The following is a 10,051-nucleotide window of genomic DNA, read 5'->3' on the forward strand; positions in this document are numbered from 1 at the left end:
AATGTGGAATGTATTCATATGTAGTAAAAACCTAGATATTCGCCCGTTATCGTCATTTGTTATCGAATCGACTTAAAGCCAGATCTTCACATTGGCCGCTCTTCTCCCTGAAACGGTTGTTCTTATCGTCTGCAAAGCTATGACGTGTGCTGCGGTATGCGGAGACACTAAAAGTACCATAGTAGAAAACAGATGAAGCTTCTAAGTTGATGTAATAGCCAGTAGGAAGTAGTGCAATTCAAGTTTTAGGTATCGATTATTGACTTTTTAGCTGGCTTTGGTGCCGTGGACATGAGCTAGGACCTTAAGATTCTGCATGAAAGGAGGACTAGCAGCCGCGTTGCACGGGAGAATGTGAAAAGTGTTCATATGTAGTAAAAACCTGAGAAATTCGTCCGTTTTCGTCATTTGTTATCGAATCGACTTAAAGCCACATCGTAACAATGGCCGCTCTTATCTCTGAAACGGTTGTACTTATCGTCTGCAAATCTATGTCGCGTGCTGCGGTATGTGGAGACACTAAAAGCACCATAGTAGAACACAAATGTAGCTTCTAAGTTGATGTAATAACCAGTAAGAAGTAGTACAATTCAAGTTTTAGGTATCGATTATTGACTTTTTAGATGGATTTGGTGCCTTGGACATGAGCTAGGACCTTAAGATTCTGCATGAAAGGAGGACTAGCAGCCGAGTTGCACGGGAGAATGTGGAATGTATTCATATGTAGTAAAAACCTAGATATTCGCCCGTTATCGTCATTTGTTATCGAATCGACTTAAAGCCAGATCTTCACATTGGCCGCTCTTCTCTCTGAAACGGTTGTTCTTATCGTCTGCAAAGCTATGACGTGTGCTGCGGTATGCGGAGACACTAAAACCACCATAGTAAAACACAGATGAAGCTCCTAAGTTGATGTAATAGCCAGTAAGAAGTAGTACAACTCAAGTTTTAGGTATCGTTTATTGACTTTTTAGCTGGCTTTGGTGCCTTGGACATGGGCTAGGACCTTGAGATTCTGCATGAAAGGAGGACTAGCAGCCGAGTTGCACGGGACAGTGTGAAAAGTGTTCAAATGTAGTAATAACCTGAGAAATCCGTCCGTTTTCGTCATTTGTTATCGAATCGACTTAAAGCCAGATCGTCACATTGGCCGCTCTTCTCTCTGAAACGGTTGTACTTATCGTCTGCAAAGCTATGTCGCGTGCTGCGGCATGCGGAGACACAAAAAGCACCATAGTAGAACACAGATGAAGCTTCTAAGTTGATGTAATAGCAAGTAAGAAGAAGTACAATTCTATGTTTTGGTACTGATTATTGACTTTTTAGCTGGCTTTGGTGCCTTGGACATGAGCTAGGACCTTAAGATTCTGCATGAAAGGAGGACTAGCAGCCGAGTTGCACGGGAGAATGTGAAAAGTGTTCATATGTAGTAAAAACCTGAGAAATCCGTCCGTTTTCGTCATTTGTTATCGAATCGACTTAAAGCCAGATCGTTCTTGGCCGCTCTTCTCTCTGAAACGGTTGTACTTATCGTCTGCAAAGCTATGTCGCGTGCTGCGGTATGCGGAGACACTAAAAGCACCATAGTAGAACACAGATGAAGCTTCTAAGTTGATGTAATAGCCAGTAAGAAGTAGTATAAATCAAATTTTAGGTACTGATTATTTCCTTTATAGCTGGCTTTGGTGCCTTGGACATGAGCTAGGACCTTAAGATTCTGCATGAAAGGAGGACTAGCAGCCGAGTTGCACGGGAGAATGTGAAAAGTGTTCATATGAAGTAAAAACCTGAGAAATCCGTCCGTTTTCGTCATTTGTTATCGAATCGACTTAAAGCCAGATCGTCACATTGGCCGCTCTTCTCTCTGGAACCATTGTACTTATCGTCTGCAAAGCTATGTCGCGTGCTGCGGTATGCGGAGACACTAAAAGCACCATAGTAGAACACAGATGAAGCTTCTAAGTTGATGTAATAGCCAGTAAGAAGTAGTACACTTCAAGTTTTAGGTATCGATTATTGACTTTTTAGCTGGCTTTGGTACCTTGGACATGAGCTAGGACCTTAAGATTCTGCATCAAAAAGAGGCCTAGCAGCAAAGTTGCACGGGAGAATGTGAAAAGTGTTCATATGTAGTAAAAACCTGAGAAATGCGTCCGTTTTCGTCATTTGTTATCGAATCGACTTAAAGCCAGATCGTCACATTGGCCGCTCTTCTCTCTGAAACGGTTGTACTTATCGTCTGGAAAGCTATGTCGCGTGCTGCGGTACGCGGAGACACTAAAAGCACCATAGTAGAACACAGATGAAGCTTCTAAGATGATGTAATAGCCAGTAAGAAGTAGTACAATTCAAGTTTTATGTATCGATTATTGACTTTTTAGCTGGCTTTGGTGATCTGGACATGAGCTAGGACCTTATGATTCTGCATGAAAGGAGGACTAGCAGCCGAGTGGCACGGGAGAATGTGAAAAGTGTTCAGATGTAGTAAAAACCTGAGAAATCCGTCCGTTTTCGTCATTTGTTATCGAATCGACTTAATGCCAGAACGTCACATTGGCCGCTCCTCTCTCTGAAACGGTTGTACTTATCGTCCTCAAAGCTATGTCGCGTGCTGCGGTATGCGGAGACACTAAAAGCACCATAGTAGAACACAGATGAAGCTTCTAAGTTGATGTAATAGCCAGTAAGAAGTAGTACAATTCAAGATTTAGGTATCGATTATTGACTTTTTAGCTGGCTTTGGTGCCTTGGACATGAGCTAGGACCTTAAGATTCTGCATTAAAGGAGGACTAGCAGCCGCGTTGCACGGGAGAATGTGAAATGTGTTCATATGTAGTAGAAACCTGAGAAATCCGTCCGTTTTCGTCATTTGTTATCGAATCGACTTAAAGCCAGATCGTCAAATAGGCCCCTCTTTTCTCTGAAACGGTTGTACTTATCGTCTGCAAAGCTATGTCGCGTGCTGCGATATGCGGAGACAATATAATCACCATAGTAGAACACAGATGAAGCTTCTAAGTTGATATAATAGCCAGTAAGAAGTAGTACACTTAAAGTTTTAGGTATCGATTATTGACTTTTTAGCTGGCTTTGGTGCCTTGGACATGAGCTAGGACCTTAAGATTCTGCATCAAAAGGAGGACTAGCAGCCGAGTTGCACGGGAGAATGTGAAAAGTGTTCATATGTAGTAAAAACCTGAGAAATCTTTCCGTTTTCGTCATTTGTTATCGAATCGACTTAAAGCCAGATCGTCACATTGGCCGCTCTTCTCTCTGAAACGGTTGTACTTATCGTCTGGAAAGCTATGTCGCGTGCTGCGGTATGCGGAGACACTAAAAGCACCATAGTAGAACACAGATGAAGCTTCTAATATGATGTAATAGCTAGTAAGAAGTAGTACAATTCAAGTTTTACGTATCGATTATTGACTTTTTAGCTGGCTTTGGTGCCTTGGACATGAGCTAGGACCTTAAGATTCTGCATTAAAGGAGGACTAGCAGCCGCGTTGCACGGGAGAATGTGAAAAGTGTTCATATGTAGTAAAAACCTGAGAAATCCGTCCGATTTCGTCATTTGTTATCGAATCGACTTAAAGCCAGATCGTCAAATTGGCCCCTCTTTTCTCTGAAACGGTTGTACTTATCGTCTGCAAAGCTATGTCGCGTGCTGCAGTATGCGGAGACAATAAAATCACCATAGTAGAACACAGATGAAGCTTGTAAGTTGATATAATAGCCAGTAAGAAGTAGTACACTTCAAGTTTTAGGTATCGATTATTGACTTTTTAGCTGGATTTGGTGAATTGGACATGAGCTAGGACCTTAAGATTCTGCATCAAAAGGAGGACTAGCAGCCGAGTTGCACGGAAGAATGTGAAAAGTGTTCATATGTAGTAAAAACCTGAGAAATCCGTCCGATTTCGTCATTTGTTATCGAATCGACTTAAAGCCAGATCGCCACATTGGCCGCTCTTCTCTCTGAAACGGTTGTACTTTTTGTCTGCAAAGCTATGACGCGTGCTGCGGTATGCGGAGACTCTAAAAGCACCATAGCAGAACACAGATGAAGCCTCTAAGATGATGTAATTGCCAGTAAGAATTAGTACAATTCAAGTTTTATTTATCGATTATTGACTTTTTAGCTGGCTTTGGTGCCTTGGACATGAGCTAGAACCTTAAGATTCTGCATGAAAGGAGGACTAGCAGCCGAGTTGCACGGGACAATGTGAAAAGTGTTCATATGTAGTAAAAACCTGAGAAATCCGTCCGTTTTCGTCATTTGTTATCGAATCGACTTAAAGCCAGATCGTCACATTGGCCGCTCTTCTCTCTGAAACGGTTGTACTTATCGTCTGCAAAGCTATGTAGCGTGCTGCGTTATGCGGAGACACTAAAAGCACCATAGTAGAACACAGATGAAGCTTCTACGTTAATGTAATTGCCAGTAGGAAGAAGTGCAATTCAAGTTTTAGGTATCGATTATTGATTTCTTAGCTGGCTTTGGTGCCTTGGAAATGAGATAGGACCTTAAGATTCTGCATGAAAGGAGGACTAGCAGCCGGGTTGCACGGTAGAATGTGAAAAGTGTTCATATGTAGTAAAAACCTGAGAAATCCGTCCGTTTTCGTCATTTGTTATCGAATCGACTTAAAGCCAGATCGTCACATTGGCCGCTCTTCTCTCTGAAACGGTTGTACTTATCGTCTGCAAAGCTGTGTCGCGTGCTGCGGTATGCGGAGACACTAAAAGCACCATAGCAGAACACAGATGAAGCTTCTAAGTTGATGTAATAGCCAGTAAGATGTAGTACAATTCAAGTTTTAGGTATCGATTATTGACTTCTTAGATGGATTTGGTGCCTTGGACATGAGCTAGGACCTTAAGATTCTGCATGAAAGGAGGACTAGCAGCCGAGTTGCACGGGAGAAAGTGAAAAGTGTTCATATGTAGTAAAAACCTGAGAAATCCGTCCGTTTTCGTCATTTGTTATCGAATCGATTTAAAGCCAGATCGTCACTTGGCCGCTCTTCTCTCTGAAACGGTTGTACTTATCGTCTGCAAAGCTATGTCGCGTGCTGCGGTAGGCAGAGACACTAAAATCACCATAGTAGAACACAGATGAAGCTTCTACGTTGATGTAATAGCCAGTAAGAAGTAGTACAATTCAAGTTTAGGTACTGATTATTTTTTTTTTTTTGCTGGCTTTGGTGCCTTGGACATGAGCTAGGACCTTAAGATTTGCATGAAAGGAGGACTATCAGCCGAGTTGCACGGGAGAATGTGAAAAGTGTTCATATGTAGTAAAAACCTGAGAAATCCGTCCGTTTTCGTCATTTGTTATCGAATCGACTTAAAGCCAGATCGTCACATTGGCCGCTCTTCTCTCTGAAACGGTTGTACTTATCGTCCTCAAAGCTATGTCGCGTGCTGCGTTATGTGGAGACACTAAAAGCACCATAGTAGAACACAGATGAAGCTTCTAAGTTGATGTAATAGCCAGTAGGAAATAGTGCAATTCAAGTTTTAGGTATCGATTATTGACTTCTTAGCTGGCTTTGGTGCCTTGGACATGGACTAGAACCTTAAGATTCTGCATGAAAGGATGACTAGCAGCCGAGTTGCACGGGAGAATGTGAAAAGTGTTCATATGTAGTAAAAACCTGCGAAATCCGTCCGTTTTCGTCATTTGTTATCGAATCGACTTAAAGCCAGATCGTCACATTGGCCGCTCTTCTCTCTGAAACGGTTGTACTTATCGTCTGCAAAGCTATGTCGCGTGCTGCGGTATGCGGAGACACTAAAGGCACCGTAGTAGAATACAGATGAAGCTTCTAAGATGATGTAATAGCCAGTAAGAAGTAGTACAATTCAAGTTTTAGGTATCCATTATTGACTTTTTAGCTGGCTTTGGTGCCTTGGACATGAGCTAGGACCTTAAGATTCTGCATGAAAGGAGGACTAGCAGCCGAGTTGCACGGGAAAATGTGAAAAGTGTTCATATGTAGTAAAAACCTGAGAACTCCGTCCGTTTTCGTCATTTGTTATCGAATCGACTTAAAGCCAGTTCGCCACATTGGCCGCTCTTCTCTCTGAAACGGTTGTACTTATCGTCCTCAAAGCTATGTCGCGTGCTGCGTTATGCGGAGACACTAAAAGCACCATAGCAGAACACAGATGAAGCTTCTAAGTTGATGTAATAGCCAGTAGGAAGTAGTGCAATTCAAGTTTTAGGTATCAATTATTGACTTCTTAGCTGGCTTTGGTGCCTTGGAATTGAGCTAGGACCTTAAGATTCTGCATGAAAGGAGGACTAGCAGCCGAGTTGCACTGGAGAATGTGAAAAGTGTTCATATGTAGTAAAAACCTGAGAAATCCGTCCGTTTTCGTTTTTTGTTATCGAATCGACTTAAAGCCAGATCGTACTTGGCCGCTCTTCTCTCTGAAACGGTTGTACTTATCGTCTGCAGAGCTATGTCTCGTGCTGCGGTATGCGGAGACACTAAAAGCACCACAGTAGAACACAGATGAAGATTCTAAGTTGACGTAATAGCCACTAAGAAATAGTACAATGTAGTTTTAGGAATCGATTATTGACTTTTTAGCTGGCTTTGGTGCCTTGGACATGAGCTAGGACCTTAAGATTCTGCATTAAAGGAGGACTAGCAGCCGAGTTGCACGGGAGAGTGTGGAAAGATTTCATATGTAGTAAAAACCTGAGAAATCCGTCCGTTTTCGTCATTTGTTATCGAATCGACTTAAAGCCAGATCGTCAGATTTGCCGCTCTTCTCTCTGAAACGGTTGTACTTATCGTCTGCAAAGCTTTGTCGCGTGCTGCGGTATGCGGAGACACTAAAAGCACCATAGTAGAACACAGATGAAGCTTCTAAGTTGATGTAATAGCCAGTAAGAAGTAGTACAATTCAAGTAATAGGTATTGATTATTGACTTTTTAGCTGGCTTTGGTGCCTTGGACATGAGCTAGGACCTTAAGAATCTGCATGAAAGGAGGACTAGCAGCCGCGTTGCATGGGAGAATGTGAAAAGTGTTCATATGTAGTAAAAACCTAAGAAATCCGTTCGTTTTCGTCGTTTGTTATAGAATCGACTTAAAGCCAGATCGCCACATTGGCCGCTCCTCTCTCTGAAACGGTTGTACTTATCGTCTGCAGAGCTATGTCGCGTGCTGCGGTATGCGGAGACACTAAAAGCACCATAGTAGAACACAGATGAAGATTCCAAGTTGACGTAATAGCCACTAAGAAGTAGTACAATTCAAGTTTTAGGTACCGATTATTGACTTTTTAGCTGGCTTTTTGTGCCTTGGACATGAGCTAGGACCTTACGAATCTGCATGAAAGAAGGACTAGCAGCCGAGTTGCACGGGAGAATGTGAGAAGTGTTCACATGTAGTAAAAACCTGAGAAATCCGACCATTTTCGTCATTTGTTATCGAATCGACTTAAAGGCAGATCGTCACTTGGCCGCTCTTCTCTCTGGAACGGTTGTACTTATCGTCTGCAAAGCTATGTCGCGTGCTGCGGTATGCGGAGACACTAAAAGCACCATAGTAGAACACTGATGAAGCTTCTAAGTTGATGTAATAGCAAGTAAGAAGTAGTACAATTCAAGTTTTAGGTACTGATTATTGACTTTTTGGCTGGCTTTGGTGCCTTGGACATGAGCTAGGACCTTAAGATTCTGCATGAAAGGAGGACTAGCAGCCGAGTTGCACGGGAGAATGTGGAATGTATTCATATGTAGTAAAAACCTAGATATTCGCCCGTTATCGTCATTTGTTATCGAATCGACTTAAAGCCAGATCTTCACATTGGCCGCTCTTCTCCCTGAAACGGTTGTTCTTATCGTCTGCAAAGCTATGACGTGTGCTGCGGTATGCGGAGACACTAAAAGTACCATAGTAGAAAACAGATGAAGCTTCTAAGTTGATGTAATAGCCAGTAGGAAGTAGTGCAATTCAAGTTTTAGGTATCGATTATTGACTTTTTAGCTGGCTTTGGTGCCGTGGACATGAGCTAGGACCTTAAGATTCTGCATGAAAGGAGGACTAGCAGCCGCGTTGCACGGGAGAATGTGAAAAGTGTTCATATGTAGTAAAAACCTGAGAAATTCGTCCGTTTTCGTCATTTGTTATCGAATCGACTTAAAGCCACATCGTAACAATGGCCGCTCTTATCTCTGAAACGGTTGTACTTATCGTCTGCAAATCTATGTCGCGTGCTGCGGTATGTGGAGACACTAAAAGCACCATAGTAGAACACAAATGTAGCTTCTAAGTTGATGTAATAACCAGTAAGAAGTAGTACAATTCAAGTTTTAGGTATCGATTATTGACTTTTTAGATGGATTTGGTGCCTTGGACATGAGCTAGGACCTTAAGATTCTGCATGAAAGGAGGACTAGCAGCCGAGTTGCACGGGAGAATGTGGAATGTATTCATATGTAGTAAAAACCTAGATATTCGCCCGTTATCGTCATTTGTTATCGAATCGACTTAAAGCCAGATCTTCACATTGGCCGCTCTTCTCTCTGAAACGGTTGTTCTTATCGTCTGCAAAGCTATGACGTGTGCTGCGGTATGCGGAGACACTAAAACCACCATAGTAAAACACAGATGAAGCTCCTAAGTTGATGTAATAGCCAGTAAGAAGTAGTACAACTCAAGTTTTAGGTATCGTTTATTGACTTTTTAGCTGGCTTTGGTGCCTTGGACATGGGCTAGGACCTTGAGATTCTGCATGAAAGGAGGACTAGCAGCCGAGTTGCACGGGACAGTGTGAAAAGTGTTCAAATGTAGTAATAACCTGAGAAATCCGTCCGTTTTCGTCATTTGTTATCGAATCGACTTAAAGCCAGATCGTCACATTGGCCGCTCTTCTCTCTGAAACGGTTGTACTTATCGTCTGCAAAGCTATGTCGCGTGCTGCGGCATGCGGAGACACAAAAAGCACCATAGTAGAACACAGATGAAGCTTCTAAGTTGATGTAATAGCAAGTAAGAAGAAGTACAATTCTATGTTTTGGTACTGATTATTGACTTTTTAGCTGGCTTTGGTGCCTTGGACATGAGCTAGGACCTTAAGATTCTGCATGAAAGGAGGACTAGCAGCCGAGTTGCACGGGAGAATGTGAAAAGTGTTCATATGTAGTAAAAACCTGAGAAATCCGTCCGTTTTCGTCATTTGTTATCGAATCGACTTAAAGCCAGATCGTTCTTGGCCGCTCTTCTCTCTGAAACGGTTGTACTTATCGTCTGCAAAGCTATGTCGCGTGCTGCGGTATGCGGAGACACTAAAAGCACCATAGTAGAACACAGATGAAGCTTCTAAGTTGATGTAATAGCCAGTAAGAAGTAGTATAAATCAAATTTTAGGTACTGATTATTTCCTTTATAGCTGGCTTTGGTGCCTTGGACATGAGCTAGGACCTTAAGATTCTGCATGAAAGGAGGACTAGCAGCCGAGTTGCACGGGAGAATGTGAAAAGTGTTCATATGAAGTAAAAACCTGAGAAATCCGTCCGTTTTCGTCATTTGTTATCGAATCGACTTAAAGCCAGATCGTCACATTGGCCGCTCTTCTCTCTGGAACCATTGTACTTATCGTCTGCAAAGCTATGTCGCGTGCTGCGGTATGCGGAGACACTAAAAGCACCATAGTAGAACACAGATGAAGCTTCTAAGTTGATGTAATAGCCAGTAAGAAGTAGTACACTTCAAGTTTTAGGTATCGATTATTGACTTTTTAGCTGGCTTTGGTACCTTGGACATGAGCTAGGACCTTAAGATTCTGCATCAAAAGGAGGCCTAGCAGCAAAGTTGCACGGGAGAATGTGAAAAGTGTTCATATGTAGTAAAAACCTGAGAAATGCGTCCGTTTTCGTCATTTGTTATCGAATCGACTTAAAGCCAGATCGTCACATTGGCCGCTCTTCTCTCTGAAACGGTTGTACTTATCGTCTGGAAAGCTATGTCGCGTGCTGCGGTACGCGGAGACACTAAAAGCACCATAGTAGAACACAGATGAAGCTTC

Source organism: Schistocerca gregaria, unplaced genomic scaffold (assembly GCF_023897955.1).
Source record: "Schistocerca gregaria isolate iqSchGreg1 unplaced genomic scaffold, iqSchGreg1.2 ptg000067l, whole genome shotgun sequence".
Taxonomy (NCBI): Eukaryota; Metazoa; Arthropoda; class Insecta; order Orthoptera; family Acrididae; genus Schistocerca; species Schistocerca gregaria.